Source organism: Dendrobates tinctorius, unplaced genomic scaffold (assembly GCF_039654945.1).
Source record: "Dendrobates tinctorius isolate UK_male_01 unplaced genomic scaffold, ASM3965494v1 ptg000001l, whole genome shotgun sequence".
In the NCBI taxonomy this organism is placed as follows: Eukaryota; Metazoa; Chordata; class Amphibia; order Anura; family Dendrobatidae; genus Dendrobates; species Dendrobates tinctorius.
Genome location: NW_027361669.1, coordinates 2,540,116 through 2,557,500, shown reverse-complemented (window position 1 = coordinate 2,557,500; position 17,385 = coordinate 2,540,116).

Genomic DNA, 17,385 nt, shown 5'->3' with positions numbered 1-17,385 from the left:
CTACGGTACCCAAGATGAGATGCAAACAACAAAGGGTTAATTTATTTACAGGCAAGGAATCCAGTGTTAGGAAAGTGTAAACAGGTGTATGCAATGACATAAAACAATTTACAAAAGTGATATTCTCTAGCTGGGCCGTACAAATGACATGGTGCACCAACTATTACAGATCAGTGTATTTTTTCAAAAGGCAAAACAATACAATAAAGTACAGTGTGCTGCTACTCTAACTGTAGCCTGACTGGCCGCTGCTACTTCGGCCACACGGCTACCGTGCTCTGTCTATTGCAGCCTATCCTAAGCCCTAAACATGTGCGCACACGGGGTTAACACTCATGGTAAAGTTCAGTTCCTTCCTGGGGGCCCCCTGCAGTTCTCTGCAAGATGATGCAATGTCCTCCCTGGTAGCTCTGTGCAATGTGGTCTTGTGCTTGTGTGACGATTCCAAACCTGTTCCTAGAAAACGGTGAACTCCCTCTTCTGAATTCCTCCTTTGTATATCTTCATGGCTCCTCACAGTAACACAGGAAAACCACCTTCATTATCCCCAGAAGGGTATACACAAACCCACAGGTTCAGTCCGTTCTAAGCTGCACGTTTTTCTCCTCACGTCAGTCTCCTGCAGACTCCCAGCTCCAAACACTCACTGGGAAAACAGCCCCTCCCCTCTCCATAGCTGGAAGAGGAAACCAAAGCAGTCTTTTGAAGGGTAGAATCGAATGAACCATCTCAGCAGCCAAGGGAGTGCTGTCTCTTAAAGGGGCAGCATGTCTCTACTGTCCAAAGCAATGTCAGCCCCGTACAATTACTGTACGTGCTCCATAATACAATATGCCCCATGTAATAATAATGCTGCTGCTGTGATTAGAAAAAAAAATGACATACTCACCTCTCGTCGCTGGGGGCCAGGTGCCGGTGTCCTGAGCACTAACCACATCATTGCGTTCTCTGACCTGAACGTCACAGCCAGAGGACCCGTGCCGGGGGCCTGAGCAAGCTGTGACACTGGCACCTGACCCCCATAGCGACGAGAGGTGAGTATGTCATTATTTTTTTAATCGCAGGGACCATGACTCGTGCATAAGCCAAGTGGGTCTTTTTCAGCCAAAAAAGGGAGCTGAAAAACTCGGCTTATACACAAGTATATATGGTGTATACACTACCGTTCAAAAGTTTGGGGTCACCCAGACAATTTTGTGTTTTCTATGAAAACTCATACTTTTATTAATCAAAATCCCTTTTACCTTTCACAAACCTCCCACTTTACCAGCACCAAAGCAACCCCAGACCATCACATTACCTCCACCGTGCTTGACAGATGGCGTCAAGCACTTCCAGCAACTTTTCAGTTCTTCTGTGTCTCCCAGATGTTCGTCTGTGTGATCCAAACACCTCAAACTTGGATTCATCTGTCCATAACACTTTTTTCCAATCTTCCTCTGTCCAATGTCTGTGTTCTTTTGCCCGTATTAATCTTTTTTTTTTTATTAGCCATTCTCAGGTATGACTTTTTCTTTGCCACTTTGCCTTGAAGGCCAGCATCCCAGAGTCACCTCTTCACTGTAGATGTTGACACTGGCGTTTTGCATGTACTATTTAATGAAGCTGCCAGGTGAGGACGTGTGAGGCGTCGATTTCTCAAACTACAGACTCTAATGTACTTGTCTTGTTGCTCAGTTGTGCAGTGGGGCCTCCCACTTCTCTTTCTACTCTGGTTAGAGCTGTTTGTGCTCTCCTCTGAAGGGAGTAGTACACACTGTTGTAGGAAATCTTCAGTTTCTTGGCAATTTCTCGCATGGAATAGCCTTCATTTCTAAGAACAAAAATAGACTGTCGGGTTTCACATGAAAGTTCTTTTTTTCTGGCAATTTTGAGAGTTTAATGGAACCAACAAATGTAATGCTTCAGATTCTCAACTAGCTCAAAGGAAGGTCAGGTTTATACTGTAGCTTCTCTAATCAGCCAAACTGTTTCCAGCTGTGCTAACATACTTGCACAAGGGGTATCAAGGGTATTTTAACCATCCATTAGCCTTCTTACATAGTTGGCAAACACAAAGTACCATAAGAACACTGGAGTTATGGTTGTTGGAAATGGGCCTCTATACACCTATGAAGATATTGCATTACAAACCAGACGTTTGCAGCTAGAATAGTCATTTACAACATTAACAATGTATAAAGTGTATTTCTGAATCATTTAATGTTAGCTTCATTGGAAAAAAACTGCTTTTCTTTAAAAAATAAGGAAATTTCTAAGTGACCCTAAACTTTTGAACGGTAGTGTATATATATATATATATATATATATATATAAAGATGGTCGCCAAACGAGTCCTGGAAGGGAGATATGTGTCAGCGCGGCTATTAGCTATGGTGATGTAAGCTCGGAAGTATGCTCCAGCACGTATTGTGCTGAGAGAGTAATTTGGCCATTCCAGGGCCGGGTTTTATGAGCGGTCATAAGAGATAGGTGGGAATGACCGCTCACATATCCCCACCCCAGGGGCGTGGTTTAGCTGATAAAATGGAGGCCAGTTGCCTCATTCAGTGTCTGTATCTGGAGATGTGTGGATTTCCTGTATGTTGGTCTCTGTTAAAAAAACAGACACTATCCTGAGTAGGGGGACCCACTGTATTGTATGGACTTGTTATTTTATGTTTTCACTTTGTGCCAGAAAAGGCTGTTCTCTTGTTTTGCTATCCTGAACAGTTTATGCAGTTTAAATAAACTTGCCTGGACAATTAGCAATACCTCATCCTGTGCCTACCTCAACAGCAGCCAATAGATCTCTACAATTGGTGCTAGAAGCACGAGCACAAATCCCAAAAGGCAGTGTGACTGCCAATACCACATGTCCTGGGTTAAGTCTGTAGCAAGCTAGCAAGCATCGCCAGACAAAATATAGGACCTGCTGAAACACCTGGTCCAGTTGCAGCAGCAACAGCAAGAGATCAACAGGCTGTTGTTACAGCAGATACAGCAGAGCCAGCAGGAGCAACGGCAACAGATGCAGCTTCTGGCCACCGCCTTCCAGAGCAGGACGAGCGCCCCGACCCCAGGTCCGGCTAATGATGCCCATGTCCGGAAGACAGTAAGAAAAGCATTGCAAAAGATGACCCCAGGGGATGAGGTTGAGGCATTCCTGACTGTTTTTTTGAGAGGGTGGCGGTACGGGAGAAATTGCATCCAAAGCAGTGGGCCATGGTTTTGGCGACATATTTGACCGGTGAACCGCAGAAGGTGGATTATGACTTGGAGTTGCAGGATACAAAAGAATATGCCAAGATAACACCTGAGATCTTAGCACGCCTAGGAGTGACTTTGACTGTCAGAGTGCAATGGATGCACGAGTGGGCATATCACAGTGACAAACCTCCCCGGTCCCAAATGTTCGATCTCCTGCACCTGGTCCAAAAATGGTTACAACCTGAATCCTCTTCCCTGGCAGAGATGGTGGAGAAGGTTGTTATGGACAGGTTGATACACTCCTTACTCAGGCCTGTGCAATCCTGGGTTGCCCAGGGAGACCCGTGTAATGCCGATGATCTAGTGAGCTTGGTGGAGAGGTACCAGGTGGTCGAGAGGTCCTTGGGAAAGCAGGGCTGACACCCAAAAGAGGAGAGATAGAGCCACACCTGGGGGGCAGCCAAGAGTACCAGAGATAGTGCCAAAGGTCCCTTCCTATAATATAGTGTGTTGGAGGTGTCATAACCCTGGCCACATAGCCACCTGTAGTCCCATGACCACTGAGCCAATGGACTGCAGCACTGGACGGCGCTGCTTGTATTTTGCCTATCCGGCCTGCAGTGCTGTTCCCCAAGCGGGAGAGAGGCCGTAGGCATGCCCCATGACAGTAAACGGGGTGCAAGTGACTGTTTTGCTGGACTCAGTAAGTTTGGTAACCGTAGTGAGGGCCAAAATTCCACATCGACTGATTGCTGGAAAGAGGCTGGGCGTCAGCTGTATCCATGGTGACGCAGAGGACTACCCTGTGTTCCAGGTGGTCATAAAAACAAACTGTGACACCAAGTCCCATGAGGTCAGCGTGGTCAAGGACCTATTGTACCATATTATAATAGGGTGGGACTTTGTGTTATTTTGGGACTTGTGGGAAAAAGTGAGGACGTCTGGTTTTCCGGACAACAGCCAGGATGCTCCCAAAGAGACTTCGTCGCAGGCTGCGGATGACCGGTTTCCGTTTTGTGTGCTTTTTGGCCATGAGGATGAGGCAGCATCCACTGAGGCCAATATCCTTGAGCTGCAGGTGTTCGGGGGAAACTTCGGGACCTCCCAACTCAGGGATTTAACCCTAAAATGGGCATTTGAGAATGTAATAGTACTTAATTGGGTTGCTCAAGAGTCAGAGGCTGACACTCGCTATCTACATTTTGCTGTGAATGAGGAATTGCTATATCGGGTCACCAATCTGAGAGGGGAGGTAATTGAGCAGTTACTGGTACCAGGGCCATACAAGCGCAGAGTGTTAGAAATGGCCCATACACATGTTTTAGGTGGTCACCTGGGCATAGAGAAAACCTAGGAATGAATTCTCCAGAGGTTCTACTGGCGCTAGTGTTACGAATGAGTCACCGAAGGAGGAAAAAACAAAAATACAAGCTAAGTCCAGAAAACCGGAGACGTTGGTAGCTATCGGATTGCAGACCCCAGATCCTATTCACACAACTAACAGTAGCCGTGGGGGGTTCCTACGGTGCCCTAGACCCCTCATTCACAGCCGGAGAACTAAATAAGCCTAAAGAAAGAAAGTGGAAATCTAAACTGCCTCAGAGCAGACCCCAAAGCAATAGACAGCCCCCAACATGTATAGTCGGTGAAGAGCAGATGAAATCACAAACACAGAAAGAAAGACAGGTTGAGCAAACGATGGGGCCCAACTAACTAAATAGGAAAGGACAGAAAAGATGCTGGCTGCAATCCGCAAAAATACTGCCAAAATAATGTCCAACACGTCTGATAGAAAAAAGGCCCTGAAGTCACTAGACTTCAAAAACACTATATCAGCACTCAGGTATATTCTGAAGACTGAGCAAAAGATCAACTTGACTAAAGACAAAAATGGAGCTCAGCCTGTACCAACAAGGGCAGGCAGAACACAAACACTAAGTAAACAGACAATATCTCATGGAAAAATAAGAGAGCAAATACTTAGCTTTCAGAAGACAGGTACTGAACTGGTTGCAAGAGCTCAGAGCAGAAAGGATCACCAGCACCCCTGTAGGGCGTCGGCTGCCTTATATCCACTCAGTGATTCCGGGTGTCCAATCAGGCTCCACCTGTTCAGATGACAGGTTCTTCCCAACCCAATCAATTTCACTACCTCTCTTCACCAGCAGAGGGAGTTCATCAGACATCAACGGTGAAGGGGAAAATGAACTCTCAACACCCGAATGTCACAGCCGTGATATTGTGAATTTCAGTAAGTGCTGTCCCACCTGCAAGCTGGCTTCCCCAGTGGCCCATTTCTGTAGACCCTTGGTGCCATTGCCCATTATTGAGGTACAGTTTGATCGCATAGCCATGGATCTAGTGGGACCCCTAGTCAAGTCCACCGGAGGACATCAGCATATCCTGGTGATACTGGACTATGCTATGCAATATCCAGAGGCCATTCCACTATGTAACTCCTCCTCCAAGTGTATCGCCCTTGAATTGGTCCATGTCTTCTCTAGAACAGGGTTGCCTAAAGAGATCCTGATGGACCAAGGGACCCCGTTTATATCAAAGGTGATGAAGGAGTTGTGCAAAGCCCTACAAATCACACAACTCCGGATCTCAGTCTACCATCCTCAGACAGATTGCTTGGTAGAATGGTTCAATAAAACCTTGAAGGCCATGCTGAAAAAAGCAGTGGAGAATGACGGCCAATACTGGGACTGTCTGCTTCTTTACCTGTTGTTCTCCATCCAGGAAGTTCCCTAAGCTTCCACTGGCTTCTCCCCATTCAAACTGCTCTATGGACAACACCTTCGAGGGCTCCTGGATGTGGCACAGTAATCCAGGAATTCTGAAACCACCCCCTATAGAAGTGTGGTAGAGCATGTCACCCAGATGCAAGAGAGGATTGTCAGCGTGATGCCTATTGTGAAGGAGCACCTACTCAAAGATCAGGAAGCCCAGTCCAGGGTGGATTATAGGTCCACCAGGGTAAGACAGTTCAACCCAGGGGATCAAGTACTTGTGCTGGTGCCCATAGTGGAGACCAAATTCCTGGTCAAGTGTCAGGGTCCCTATGAGTTATTGGAGAATGTTGGTGAGGTCAACTACAAAATCCACCAACTGGGGTAGCGGAAGCCCTACCAGGTGTACCATGTGAACCTGATTAAACAGTGGAAGGACAGAGAACCTGTGAAAGCTGCTTGTTTGCTGGCCAAGTCCGATGTTGGTACAGAGGATGTTAAGGTGGCAGACACCTTGTCTAGTTCGCAGAAGCAGCAGTGTCAAGAGTTGCTACAGCGTAACAGAGACCTGTTCTCGGAACTTTCAGGTTGTACGAAGGTCATAGAACATGACATCCTGACGGAGCCTCATGTTCGGGTCAACTTGAAGCCTTATCAGATTCCCAAAATGCACCGAGAGGTGATATCCAAGGAGGTAAAGTGGATGCTGATCCTGGGAGTCATCGAGGAATCAAAGAGTGGCTGGTCCAGTCCAATAGTCCTAGGGCCGAAACCCAATGGGGAATGGAGATTTTGCAATGATTATCGGAAACTGAATGAGGTTTCTTAGACTGATGCCTACCCGATGCCCCGGGTCCATGAATTAATTGAGAGGTTAGGGCCGGCTCGGTACATTACTACCCTTGACCTCACAAAAGAATATTGGCAAATTCCCTTGTCCCAAAGCGCCAAAGGGAAGACTGTCTTTTGGACACCGGATGGATGCTTCCAATACACAAGGATACCATTTGGGTTACAAGGAGCTCCAGCAACATTCCAGAGAGCTCTGGATCCCATCCTAGCTTCCAACAAAAAGTACACAGCAGCCTACCTGGACGATATTGTGATCTTCAGTCAGGATTGGTGAAGCCATATAAGCAAGGTTCAGGCAATCTTTGATGCTCTACGGAAGGCGGGGTTTTCCATAAACCCGAAGAAGTGCGCCGTGGGAATGGAGGAAGCAAGATACTTGGACTATGTTGTAGGAAGGAGCAAAATAAAACCCCAGATAAACAAAGTTGAGGCGATCCAGGGCTGGCCACAACCTCTCTCAAAGAAGCAGATGAGGGCGTTCCTGGGCATTGTAGGCTATTACCGCCAATTTATTCCAAACTTTGCCATGGTAGCTGCCTCTCTGACAGACCTCCTTAAAGGGACAAACATGGCTATGGCGAAGTGGTCTACAGAAGCTGAGTTGGTCTTCCAGGAACTGAAGCTGACCCTGTGCAAGCAGCCGGTGCTGAAAGCACCTGATTTCTCCAAAGAGTTTGTGGTCCAGATGGACATATCGGATGTCGGGCTGGGAGCTGTCTTGTCTCAAGAGGTGAACGGGGAAGAGCACCCCATAATGAATCTCAGCTGAAAGTTGTCATCCTGCGAGAAAAACTACTCCATAGTGGAGAAGTAATGTTTTGCCATCAATCAGGCGTTGGACTCTCTGAGGTACTATCTCTTGGGCAGGACTGGTGTCTGACCATGCCCCACTGAAGTGAGGGAGAAAAAAGGGAATAATGCCTGAGTGACCAGGTTGTTCCTAGCACTTCAAGATTTTAACTTCCATGTGGAGCATAGTTCAGGGAAATTGTATGGCAATGCGGATGCTCTGTCGAGGATCCAGTGTTTGTTGGCAGAAGGTGCCAAGCCCCCTGGCTTTGGGCAGAGGGGTAGGGTATGTAAGATGGCCGCCGGACGAATCTTGGAGGGGAGATATGTGTCATCACGGCTATTAGCTGAGGTGATGTGAGCTCGGAAGTATGCTCCAGCAAGTATTATCCTGAGAGAGTTATTTGGACGTTCCAGGGCTGGATTTTATGAACAGTCATAAGAGATGGGTGGGAATGACCGCTCACATATCCACACCCCAGGGGCGTGGCTTGGCTGATAAAAAGAAGGCCAGTTGCCTCATTCAGTGCCTGGAGCTGGAGGTGTGTGGATCTCCTGTATGTTGGTCTCTGTTAAAGAACCAGACACTATCCTGAGCAGGCAGACCTGCTATATTGCATGGACTTGTTATTTTATGTTCTCACTTTGTGTCAGAAAAGGCTGTACACTTGTTTTGCTATCCTCAGGGGTTTATGCAGTTTAACCCCTTAATGACAGCCAATACGTCTTTTTACTGACCTGAGATATAAGAGAATATCATCTCCACACAGCTGACAATCCAGCAGCTGTCGGCTGTGCACTATAGCTGACAACTTGCTGTATCACAAATGATTAGTGTTCACACCATCCAGATCTGTTTAACCCCTTAGTTGCTGCTGTCAAAAGTGACTACATCTAATAAATGGTTAATAGATTGTGGGGGCTTCTGCTTTAATCTAATTCACACACCTAGATTATGATTGTGTGGTCCTGATGTTTTCCATAGCAGTTCATGGCCAAATAGCAGCCTTAGAGTCTCCCGGCTCTAGCGGTCTGTTCAGAAGTCAGCGTCATTTAGGAGGTAAACAAACACTTTTTCATTCCTGCTATACCACTTTACATTAATTCCTGAAAATCACCTGAAGGGTTAATAAACTACCTGACAGCAGTTTTCAATAGGTCGAGGGGTGCCGTTTTTAAAATGGTATCACATTTGGGGTCTTCCAATATATAGGACCCCCAAAGTCACTTCAAACCTGGATAGGTCCCTCAAAAACATAAATTTTAAAAATTTCCTTGAAAAAATGAAAAATTGCTGCTACATTATTAAACCTCCTAAAAGGCTAATAAAATAAATTAGGGTTTTAAAAATGGTGCTGATGTAAAGCAGACATGTGGGAAATGTTATTTATTAATGTTTTTGTGTGATATGACCATCTGGATTAAAGGGATACTCATTCAACTTTTGAAAATTACAATTTTTTTACATTTTTGTCAAATTTCTGAAATTTTTTTATAAATAAACACAAAACGTATCAACCTAAATTTACCATTATCATAAATTATAATGTGCCACGAAAAAACAATCTCAAAATCAATGGGACTTGTTGAAGCGTTCCAGAGTTATCACCACATAAAGTGACATTGGTCAGAATTTTAAAAATTTGCTCCGTTACTAAGGGGTTAAATAAACTTGCCTGGACATTTAGCAATTCCTGCTTCCTGTGCCTATCTGAACAGCAGCCAAATGAGTACGGATCCCTACTAATATATACATATATATATTTTTATTATATATATATAGCCACACACACATACATGTTTATATCTTACATATTCTCCTTTATTAAGTATATGCCATCTCTTATTACACAGTGCCCTCTCTTGTTATGTACAGCACCGTCCCTTACTTATCGGATTATATAGAGTAGTGTTTTTATTACATATCGATCTGTCTTGTTAGATATATAATGCAATGACAGCTGATAGAGCATGAAAAGCTTCTTTTCTAATGGAGGAGTTGATGGTCTAGTCGTCTGGTCACTGTCTGCTCAATCAGCAGTCATTTTATATTCTTATAAAAAAGTTGAACATGTAATAAAAGAGGGCTCTGTAAATAACAAAAGTAACAAACCTACACTATGTAAGAGACACTGCTGTACATAACAGCAACAGTGCTGTACATAACAGCAGAGGAAACTATATAATAATGGACAGCACCACATATAACTAGAGAGGATGGAACGTAATAAGAGATGGTGTTATACATAATAAAAATGTAACTATAAGTAATAAGTGAGTACACTATATACTATAGGACTATGCTGTACATAATAAGTGAGTACACTGTATACTAAGGGACAGTGCTATACGTAATAAGTGAGTACAGTATATACTAAGAGACTGTGCTATATATGATAAGTCAGTGCACTATATACTATGAGACTGTGCTATATATAATAAGTGAGTACACTATATACTAAGGGACTGTGTTATACATAATAAGTGAGTACACTATATACTAAGAGACTATGCTATAAATAATCTTGTATCCGTGTGCAGTGTCGGTTTGCTGCCAGCTTTTACAGACGCATTGAGCATATCCTATGATAATCCTCAAAATCAGATCAGAACAGAACATTCTCTGACCCTCACAGATCTCATTCTCAGATCCGTGATTTTCATGTATGTGTGAATGAACCTATAAAACTCTACAAGTCCGTGTGCTATCCAATAAAAAAAAATTCTGTAAGCACATGGACATTTAACACAAATGTGAGAATGTAGAATAAGGGATTTTACAAGGAAACATTATTACTCTAAGTCACACAGTGCAGATACAGAATAATATATACATCCAGGCATTTATCGCTGACGTCTCGTCTGATTAGAGCTGCATTTTCCTGTTTCTTCTCTATCTGGCCAGACTTTCATGTTGACATCTCCCAGCCACGACTCGTCTTGTTGCAATGATCTTCACAGCCCTGAAAATAACAAGTTCACATACATTGTATACATGCATGTGTCACACCCCCAAATATAGATATGTACCCACACCATTAAAAATATAAAGTGATAAGTAGCACTGTTCCCCTCATTAACTATATTATCTGCCACTCAATAATAAAAAGTATTCAGTCTCTGACTCTCCCCAATTAACTGAAAGGCTATGTGCACACAGAAAATATGCAAAATTTTACAGTACAAGCAAAGTGAATTAGATCCCTGAAGCCTCATGCGCACGATGCTTATTTTTTCCTTACAGATTTGCAGCAAATTCAAATCTGCATAATGTCAATTCTTGCAGCGTATTTCACCCGTACCAATAGGGGAAAATACTACATCTGGGCAATAAAAATGAAAAAAGCATATACAGAATGGGAGGAATAGGGCTAAGCAACAGCACATGTGAAAAAAGACTTGGGCATACAAATAGATCATAAACTAAACATAAGTCAACAGTGTGATGCACCAGCAAAAAAGGCAAATGCAATTCTGGGATGTATTAACAGAAGCATACAGGCTAGATCACGTGAAGTCATTTTCCCCCTCTACTCCTCTTTGGTCAGACCTCATCTGAAATAGTGTGTCCAGTTTTGGGCACCACATTTTAAAAAAGTCATCATCAAACTGAAGCAAGTTCAGAGAAGAGCGACCAGAATGGTGACCGGTCTGCAAACCATGTTGGACCAAATGACCAAGGAGGTCCCTTCCAACTCTACCATTCTATGATTCTATGAAAAGCATGGCAAAAACATTGCCAAAAAATAAATGTCTTACGCAGCATCCTTCCTGCCAACACATTAGGATATGCAGCAGAATTTTCTCCTGCAAATCCTGAACATGTGCACATCGCCTTAGTCCCTGTCCTGTGTCCCCATAATTTACTATAAGTCCTTGAAAGCATCATAATGAAGTTGGGGATGGGAAAAGATGCTATCAGGCACTAAGCATCGCCGCCACCTCCCAATTTATTACAAGTTCCTGAAAGAGTCTTCTCCCACCTTTCAGTTCATTATAAAGAGTTCTAGGCACCTTACTCCCGCCTTTCCCAAATAAATGTTATGTCTCCAATAGCATCACAATGAATTGTGAGATGGGGAGAACGCTATCAGGGGCTTAGCACTCTCTCCACCACCCAATTCATTTCACATCTATATCTAATATCCTCCCCCTTCTCCTGTTCATAAGTCCATTATAAGTCTCCCTTACTCCGATCCCAATCCCCCACATCCCTCATTATCCTCTCTCCCACACCTATCATTTTCCTCTCCACCACCCCCATTATTGCCCTCTCCACCACCTCCATCATTGTCCTCTCCACCATCCCCATCATTGTTCTCCCCCACCACCCCCAACATTGTCCTTTCCACCACCTCCATCATTGCCCTGTCCACCACCTCCATCATTTTTCTCTCCCACCACCCCCATCATTGCCATTTTCACCACCTCTATCATTGCCTTCTCCCCCATGATCCCCATCATTGCCCTTTCCACCACCTTCATTATTGCCTCCTCCCAACCACCCCATCATTGCCCTTTCCATCACCTCCATGATTGCCTCCTCCCCACCACCCCATCATTGCCCTTTCCACCACCTCCATCATGGTTCTTCACCCCCATCCCCATCAATGTCCTTTCCACCACCACCATCATTGCATTCTCCCCCACCACTCCCATAATAGCCCTTTCCACCACCTACATAATTGCTTTCTCCCCCACCATCTACATCATTGCCCTCTGCACCATACACACACAGAACCACTCACCTCTCTGCATGTTCCCCGCAGCCACAGCATCTTTGTCGCTGGCAGCTTTCTATCTGACAAAGAAGTGCGCTGAATGCTCATGTCATCCAGACGCGCGGCTGTGTTAGACAGGAAGTGCGGACAGGAAGCAGGACGGATACTTGCAGGACCACTGCTATTTTCTCCTGTAGGCAGCGGAGCAGCAGTGATCGCTCCCTGCCTGCCGCACATGAGGGCAATCTGGCTAAGGGCACACCGGAGGCTCGGGTCGGAGGAACAGGCCAATTGCCCTCATTATTAGCCAACCTGCAGGGGACCCCCACCACCTCCAGGCCCCGGTGTAGCTGCACCAGCTGCACATGTGGTATGTCTGCCCCTTGTATTACCTCTACACTGACACTACATACAGAGCTCCTGTCTATAATGTCACTGGTGTTCATTGTATTACGTATACACTGACATTATATACAGAGCTCCTGTGTATAATTTCACTGGTGATTCCTGTATTACCTCTACAGTGACACTATGCACAGAGCTCCTGTGTTTAAGGTCACTGGTGATAATAACTGTATTACCTGTACACTGACACTATATACAGATCTCCTCTGTATAATGTCACTGGTGATGCCTGTGTTACCTATACACTGACACTTTATACAGTCCTCCTGTGTATACTGTCACTGGTGATCCCTGTATTAATTGTTCACCCACACTATTTACAGAGCTTCTGCATATATATGTCAGTGGTGATCACTGTATTATCTGTACTCTATACACTATAAACAGTTCTCCTGTGTATAATGTCACTGGTGAGTCACTGTATTACCTGTGCACTGACACTATAAACTGTATACTATGTACAGAGCTCCTGTACATAATGACACTAATGTCAATATTAGTATTGTGTTTTTTTATTAATGATCAGTATTGCAGTATTCGTTCACTATATGGTGATAATATGTAGTCTGGTAATGGTGTGGTGGTGTTTCTCTGTTGTATGTGGTATTGTTCTGTCACTATTTGGTGGTAATATGTGGTCTGGCCATGGAGTGATGGTATTTGTTCCTTGTATGTGGTATTATTGGTCATTTTAAGATATGTGTGTGACACATTCCCTTAAAGAAAAATAAATAACCATGTACCTTAAAAAGAATATTGGATATTTTAATACATTTGTAATAAGGTAGAGTACGGCACTGTCAAAAGAATCTACCTTGTTGTGGTGGTGGCTTAAAAAATCTTTTGGCTAAAGCAAAATCGGATGGTACTGTTAATGTGTGGTTGGGGAGGACGTGGTGCAGAAATGTAATTTTTCAAAGATTGGGCGATGGGACTGTGAAAGGTTCGAAGGGGGGTGGAGGTGGAGATCTGGTGCAGACTGGGCAAGAGTCTGAAAGGGGCCCAAAAATGTTGCCAGTATGGGGCTCTGATATCCTTGGTAGCAGCCCTTTTCAACACTGTTGAAGAATCGATTTACTCCAGCAGTTCAGCCCATCTTAAATACCTTACTTTCATCCAACTGGATCCAACAGTCGTGACGAGCATACACACACTTATCTAGCGATTTAGGAACAAACATACAGTATGTACAACAGACATGTATACAGATGCACACACAGACAGTAGAAAACCCCTGTCCAAGAACAGTATGTGGGTTCTTTGCTGTCCAACAGCTCATAATAATGCACAACTTTATGTCTGTGATAGACGCTGTTGCTGCTTTGGAGATAGAAGTGAGCCCCCTTACCTCCTGGACTTGTATGCAGCTGCACAATTTGCACTAATAGTATTGTAAGGGATGGCCAGGACTATAGTTGTGGCCAGAAACGCTAAAGCATCAGTGTCCCAGCCTTCCCTCACAGAAAACTGCAATCCACTCTATGACATACCTGCATCTCCAGGTTCAGGTCAACCTGGGCACTTCCCAAGTGGCGATGGCACCTCTCTAAGGCGACTCCCAGTAACTGAGACACAGTCCGTGGTAACTTGAACGGTTTCTTTACTGACAACTTCACACAATATATCCGCATTTGGCACATCATAGATAACACATTTGTCTTTACTTGCTTCCTCAGTTTCAGCCCGGACCATCCTAGACTGCTTCCCAGCTTCTTCTTGACCTAACCTCGCCATCATGACAATTCGTTCTGCCTGTTTCGCAACCTAGCTAGTTGCCTCTGGAAAAGCATCTGGTCCATCTGTCCTGTTCCCTGTGAAGCTCCAGCCTCTTTCTGTTCTTCACTCCATCTGACTCCCGCCCTAAGAGAGTTCGACCAGGCTTCGAGTCGCCATATCTTCTCTGCTGCTTCTGGTCCACTAAACTGATGGACAATAACCGTGGATAAACTTGGACTGTCACTGCTTAAACAATAGGTCATTTTCTAATGATAGATTTCCTATAGGTTAAATAGAATGTTTTCTTTGTGTTCAGTAAATAGATATTTTACACCAGCAAATATGATGATGAAATGATACTAATTTGATGACACATTAGTAGGTATGATATATTCGCACCTGCAACTTTTCCAAATAACGCAATGAAATCAAGCTAAATGTACAGGCATCCAACAGAAGATGCCCCTCATGAATAACATTAGGTTATATTCTGCAGAAATACACTACAGACAATCAAACACCCTTTAATGAAGCAAGGTCCTCACATGTGGCAACAATTACAGCTGAGAACGTCCCACACTTCCATATTTATAATTGACGGAACATGTTATGAACAGATGTGGTATTACAAAGTTGCAATGATCAAGGCTTGCATGTTGAGAACATGGTACTTCATAAAGGGAGACATTACTTTACCGTCTCACAAAGTGTTAAAACAAGTTAGCTAACTTTTACTGCTTTAGTAGATTGGGAGTACTATTCACTTACTAAACTGTTCAATGATTGAGGGTCAGCAAACAATGCCCTTCACTAAACCAAAGCCAAATGGGACTTGCCCTTCAGCTCTTGCAGTTGTCTAAACTTTTGTGTCTGTATAATTTTCTCAACTCTATGTCTTTGTAGACTCTGAGCTACTGTATATGTTTATTGTATAAGGCCTCATTCACATGTTCAGTATTTGGTCAGTATTTTACATCAGCATTTGTAAGCCAAAACCAGTAGTGGAACAATCAGAGGAAAAGTATAATAGAAACACGTCACCACTTCTGTATTTATCACCCACTCCTGGTTTTGGCTTAAATACTGATGTGAAGTACTGAGCAAATACTGAATGTGTGAACTTGACCTAACGCTACTAGGGAGTAACCAGGGTGATACTACAACATATAGAACAATTTAAAACAGTTACAACATCAGTTTAATATTAATAGTGATTTGGATATCTTTTGGACTATTATAAATACCCCTGATTAGAGATGAGCGACTTTGCCTTTTTTAGGGTCGAGTCGGGTTTCATGAAACCCGACTTTCACAAAAGTCGGGTCGAACGAAATCGGCCGACTATAGGGTTAAGCCGGAGGCCGACTGAAACACGAAACCCAATGCAAGTCAATGGGGAAGCAAAGTCGGCAGGGAGTGGATGACAGTAAACACACCTACAGTGCCCATTTCAATGCCAAAAACATCAATTCTTATTACTGAAGCTTGTCAACCTTAATTTACTTCATAATAATAGTTACGCATTGAAAACTGGGGGTTATTTGGCTAAAGTTGTGGGGGGGTAGGACTGGTGCCAGGTTTTCGTGAGCCCTGGGCCAAAGAGTGTCAGTGCACCCCTTTAACACATACCACAACTCACGATGCTCCGATACGGCACAGAAATATAGGTATAGTACAATGACAAATACTTCACTGCTTACATGACATGACTGATCTATTTTAAATTGTACAATAGCTCAAAAAAAAGGACAGTATATTACTTCATACAGTATTATGGCCACCACATTGTGCGCCATACAGAATAATGAGCCCCATATATTTCTCCAAGCAGAATAATTGGCCACATATAATGTTCCATGCAGTATATGATGAGCTCCACATAATGCTACAGTATATGATGGTCCTCATGGACGATGCTCCAGTGTGCTATGAGCCCAAATAATGCTCCATATATAATGGGCTCCATTTCTAATGCTCCAGTGTATAATGTGCCCCATAGATGCTGCTCCAGTGTCTGATCTGCCCCATTTAGAATGCTCCAGTATATGATGAGCCCCATGGATGATGCTCCAGTGTCTTATGGGCCCAAATAATGCTCCATATATAATGGGCTCCATTTCTAATGCTCCAGTGTATAATGGGCCCCGTAAATGCTGCTCCAGTGTCTGATGTCCCCCATTTTGAATGCTCCAGTATATGATGGGCCTCATGGATGATGCTCCAGTGTATGATGGGCCCTAATAATGCTCCATATATAATGGGCTCCATTTCTAATGCTCCAATATATAATGGGCCCCGTAAATGCTGCTCCAGTGTCTGATGTCCCCCATTTGGAATGCTCCAGTATATGATGGGCCTCATGGATGATGCTCCAGTGTATGATGGGCCCTAATAATGCTCCATATATAATGGGCTCCATTTCTAATGCTCCAATGTATAATGGGCCCCGTAAATTCTGCTCCAGTGTCTGATGTCCCCCTTTTGGAATGCTCCAGTATATGATGGTCCCCATTTTTAATGAACCCAGGCATGGTATGTGAAAAGAGCTCCATGGAGTAATCTGAAGTGTGTGCTGCCGCATCCTTCACTTTTGGTGTGGGTGAAGAACACAAGGAAAGGGATTGCTCCTGACCAGAAGCCTGCACTGATGACTCAGTGCTTGCATTTTTTGATATTTCAGAAGAGGAGACGATAGAGCTGGAGGCTGTTTAAGCAATGTAAGCCAAAAAAAAGTTCCTGATGCTCCAGCTTTAAAAGCAGTCTACCTACCCCCAGAAAAGGGAGCCTTACAGGCCTTCCGGAGCTACACCATGACGCAGGCTCAACACCTCCTGCCTTAGCTGCTGTGGTGTTTTTGGCACTACCAGCAGATGCACCACCACCACCATCAGTACCAGGTGGCCCCCCACGTCCACGTCTGCGTCCTCTTCCACCATACTTCCTCATGTTTTGGAAAATGGACCCAAAATACCAGCAGATAT